The sequence below is a fragment of the Lytechinus variegatus genome, chromosome 4, assembly GCF_018143015.1.
Source record: "Lytechinus variegatus isolate NC3 chromosome 4, Lvar_3.0, whole genome shotgun sequence".
Lineage (NCBI taxonomy): Eukaryota > Metazoa > Echinodermata > Echinoidea > Temnopleuroida > Toxopneustidae > Lytechinus > Lytechinus variegatus.
This window is the reverse complement of record NC_054743.1, coordinates 2506246-2511731: the sequence shown is the minus strand read 5'-3', so window position 1 is coordinate 2511731 and position 5486 is coordinate 2506246.

Sequence of the window (5486 nt, the reverse complement as noted above, 5' to 3'; positions counted from 1 at the left end):
TTCCACTTGTATTTGAATAATTTAGTTGTGTGCGCATTGGTTGCTATGGGAGGCATATCTTAGCAACCATATGACCTTAGGGCAAAATATTTCAGATTTTTCCGTCAGACACTTGGGGCAACATTTGGTGCGAGTTTAAAGAAAATCGAAGAGGGTCGGGTGACAAATTGTCTGAAAACTGGTTGATTTGATGTGGATTGACCCATATTTCATTTGAATTGCCTCTTTTATCACATCTATCCATAGATCATGTGTTTTTTCTACATGAGGGCATGTAATACATATATTTTAAGAATACATCATGGATAAAGAGTTTGTCTCATAACAGAAAGCAAAAACAGACATTTTGAGGGTATTTTATAGTCTACCAAAGGGAAAGTTGTTCATTAATGACATCACACATCCTTGTCGCATCGCCAATGGGAGGATCTCCATGGCATTACTGATTGCAGTATTCAAATGCTCATAACTTTCTCATTATTTGTCCGATTTTTCTCAAACTTTCTTTATTCTTATTCTTTGATTTTTCTGTTTTTACAGAAAGGTTTTATTCCCCTTAATTTATATTTTATGTGTTACTTTTCTCAAGACAGTTTACATCAGTTCAGTTGAAATCGAAGACTTCTTCAAAGTCAAGTTTCAGTTTTTGTCAACTCAAGGAGCATTTGCAGCTTCATTTGTGTGTAAGTATATTTTAATATAAGTAGATCTAGGCCTACTTGGTGATTCAAAATGTTTCTAAATATGTTTTTTAGCAGTTCATTAAAGTAGCATAATTTGATGCACATGATTTGTCTGTGCAGCGTTATGCGCCAGTCAGATAATGCTCTCTGATCAGTGTTGCTTTTAAAGGGTAATAGAATAAAAGGAGAATTGGTTGAGTGTGCTGTCAGTTTTAGATATTTGATTGTGAAATTTGGTGTATAATGTAGGGATGTAGGGACAATATATTGAGATTTTTATTTCATGAGACCAAAGGTCACAAATTCTATAAAATACTTAAACATAAACCATTCTTGACATAACTTAAAAAATTATTTTATGGATGTACTTTAAATGTGGATTATTTGTGCATAGGGATGTGGCAATGATCTGATTACTATTTGAGGTTATGAGATGAAAGGTGAAAGGTCACAAATTCAATAAAATACATTAAAAAATAGACCATCTTTGCAATAACATAAAAATTGTTTCACAGATATACTTCGAACTTGGTTTGGGTTAACAATGGTTTGGTTAAGTTTTGGGGTGATGAGTTCAAAGATGTTTTTAAGAGCGATCTAGTTCAATATCACATGTGTGTATTTTTATTTTTGTTTAAACAGGTAATTTCAGAGTCTCATCTTGAGGCAATTCAGCGAAGGCTTGCGCTGAAGGTGTTTATATTGTTATTTCTGTGTACAGTAGGTATATTTTTATTACATCTTCCATGTTAAGATTCATTATGTATTATGTTTTTTTGGGGGGTGGGGTGGGGGAGGGTTTCATTAATCCTATTACATGTATACATAATGTAGGAAAAAAAATGCTTTTTTCTTTCCTTTTTTGGGGCTATCTATTTTCAATAGCCAGACTGTACAGGATTGTACAGAAAAAATAGCATATTTACTTTTTTCATTATCTTTTATGGGTCAATCGACATCAAATCAACCAATTTTCAGACAATTTGTCACTCGACCAACTTTGATTTTGTTTAAACTTGCACCAAATGTTCCCAGAAGTGTCTGATTGAAAAATATGAAATATTTTGCCCTAAGGTCAAACGGTTGCTAATATTGGCCTCTCTTAGTAATCAATGCATGTTCAACAACTGAGTTTAAATAAAATTTGCTATTTTTGATTGATTGCTGCAGCCAAGTTTGATGAGATAGAATACTCATTTTACGTAAATTGGAAGAACTTTTTGATGTTTACATGGGCAGTGTATTATTTCGTGGATCTAATCAGCCGTTATTGCGCATGATGTCGCCGAAAATGGTTTTCAGCGGCGAAGTCAATGTTTTGGGGTGCCCGTTTGGAGGCTCATAACTTCCAAATTCAAAAAGGTTGGAACCCAATATTGTGTAGATTTGAAGATCATGACCATGGCTCATCCGTTTTGTTTGATTTGTTTTGTTTTGATGGGTCAATAAACTTCATTGCTTAAATTTGATGATTGAAAACCATTTTCAAAATTTCATGTATGAATTAGCAGCATAATAGATTCATATAAAGTAAAAATTCAAATATTTCTCAAATAAAGTTATGCAGCTCTTTACATTACATCGCGGGAGACGTATGTACCAATTTATATAGCAAACATGCAGTATGTGGCCGAGATCCATCGAGAGTGAAAATACCCGGGTGTGGAAATACCCGGGAGAATCAATTGAGTATTAATTTTTTGTGTTTTTTCTTTTTCTCTCTCTCTCTGTTGTATTGTGTTGTTTTTGTTAGTTGTTAAATCAGTTTCATATCACTCATCTCATACCATTTCACCTTCACCCTCAGATCCTTTAGACGTAAAGGTGCGAGAAGTAAGAAACTCATTAAGAACCTCATCCCAAACTTCATATTGAAAACATTTCATTTATACCATATACCATACCATTTCATCTTCACCCTCTCACCTTTAGACGTAAAAGTGAGAGACAAAAGGAACTCATTTAGAACCTCAGAAATTTCGTTTTAAACTTTCATTGGAATTTCATCTGTTGTCATGATTGGAATTATTTATCTATAACAAGGAGGAACTTTAGTTTCTGGAAAGCACCTTATTGTTTTTTTTTTATTTTCCAAAACAGGTTATTTCAGAGGGCAGAAGGCCATTGAGTACAGGTTTCTTGGAGGTAGTTAAATTGTTATTACAGCGTAAGTATATTTATAAATATAACAAAAAAGTAATAACCCCCTCCCCCTCATTTGAGAGTACCAAAGTTTTGTACAAAATAATTTTGATAAGGAAAATTTTTGTAGACATTTTGTACTACAATTGACTTAGTTTTATGAAAATAGACCAATATGTAGTCACATATGAATAAGCAAAAATGTTAAAAGCTAAAGAAACTTTATATATGTATTGAAGAATGGCAATGATCTGATTAGATTTTGGGGTTGTGGGGTCAAAGATCAATGGTCAAGAAATAAATAAAATACATAAAAAATACATTTTTCTTGCAATATAAAAAAAAAGGTTTCGCGGATTAACCCTAAACTTGGATGATAATTGTGCATTGAAGGGTGGGAAGGATTTGATTTGTTTTGGTGTTTATGAGGTCAAAGATCAAAGGTCATTAATTGAATAAAGTACATAAAAAAATGACGAATTTTGCGATAACTCGTAAACTGTTTCAGCAATCAACTTGAAACTTATTCATGTATGAATTGAGTGGTGACAATGATCTGATTAGTTTTTTGGGATCACGAGATCAAAGGTCATGAAATCAATAAAATATGTAAAAAATACAATGTTCTCACGATAACTGAAAATCCGTTTCACGGATCAAGTTCAAACTTGGGTCATATGTGTATTGAGGATGACAGTGATGTGATTAAAGGAGAATGAAACCATTGGAAGAAGATAGCCTGTGTGAAAACAAAAAAATCAAAGAAACAGGTCAACAAAAGTTTGAGAAGAATTGGACAAATAATGAGAAAGTTATGAGCATTTGAATATTGCGATCGCTAATGCTATGGAGATAGGAAATTGACAATGCGACAAAGATGTGTGATGTCACTTGTGCACAACTCTCCCCATTACTTTAGAAAATATTTAATTTCAATTGTCTCTTTTATCAGATCTATCCATAGATCATGTGTTCTTTCTACATGAGGGCATGTAATATTTTTTAAGAATACATCATGGATAAAGAGTTTGTATCATCATAACAAAAAGCAAAAAGAGACATTTTGAGGGTATTTTATAGTCCACCAAAGGGAAAGTTGTTCATCAGTGACATCACACATCCTTGTCGCATTGCCAATAGGAGGATCTCCATGGCATCAGTGATTGCAATATTGAAAAGCTCATAACTTTGTCATTATTTTTCTGATTTTTCTCAAACTTTATTTTTATTCCTTGATTTTTCTGTTTTTACACAGGCCTATTTGTTCCAAAGGTTTCATTCCCCTTTAAATTTGGGATTGATAGGTCAAAGGTCACGAATTCAATAAAATACTGTAAAAGTAGATTGACTATTCATGTAATAGTTAAATACAAGGTTGATTATTTTAATCAACAAAAATACATTGTCAACCATAATATATTTATATATATTTTGATTATAATATTATTGTTATATTATTTTGGGGAAAGTGCTTAACTTTAATTTTCTGGGGGGGGGGGGAGGGGGATTCTCCGTAATGTGAAAAACTGTTGATGCGGCAATCCTTGATTAAATATACAATTATTTCTACTATAAGTTATGAAAATTCACTTGTTTTCTGCTTTATATGCCTGAAATAGTTCAAGTATCAATCCCCTTTGAAAAAACAATAAAAAACAAAAGGTAGAAAACCAGAGAAATATGTAAGAAATTATAAAAACAATAGAAAACATACCAATTTTTTAAATATAGTTTTGATTATAACTTTCAAAAGAGTCTTCAAACTAAAATCAAAAGTTCATGGCTTATATTTAATGATTAAAAACTATTTTCAAAATTTCATGTATGAATTAGCAGCATAATTGATTCATATAAAATAAAATTCAAATATTTTGCAAATAAAGGTATGCAGCTTTTTAGGTTACATCTAAAGGTTACATTTATAAAGCAAACATGTAGTTTGTGGCCGAGATCCCCCCCCCCCCCGGAGTGAGAAGAGTGAAAATACTTGGGAGAATCAATAGAGTATTAATTTGTTTTGTTTTTTCCTTTTCTCTCTCTGTGTGTTGTATTGTCTTGTTTCTGTTGATTGTCAAATCAGTCCATATCACTCATCTCATACCATTTCACCTTCACCCTCAGATCCTTTAGACGTAAAGGTGCGAGAAGTAAGAAACTCATTTAGAACCTCATCCTAAACTTCATATTCAGAACATTTCATTCATACCATATACCATACCATTTCATTTTCACCCTCTCACCTTTAGACGTAAAGGTGAGAGACAAAACGAACTCATTTAGAACCTCAGAAACTTCATTTTAAACTTTCATCGAAATTTCATCTGGAAGTCTGTCTACCAATTCACGACAATAACCCTTGCATTTAGAGGCTTGGGTGAGTCACAAGGAATTGGGGATAGCAACGAACAAACAGAACTTTTTAAACACATAATTCTTTTAAACACATAATTCTTTTTAAACACATAATTCTTTTAAACAACTTAAAAAACTAAAAAAACAAACAAACAATCCCAAACAAACAAAAAACCTAAACTAAAGAATTAAAAACATTGAATGACTTCCCCAATTTGTGTCAAGAGTTTTTATTTGATTGACTTTGGGAATTTGTAGCATTTGGTTAAGAAAGGAAATAGTGATTGATTGTTTGTGAGAAAAGAATAC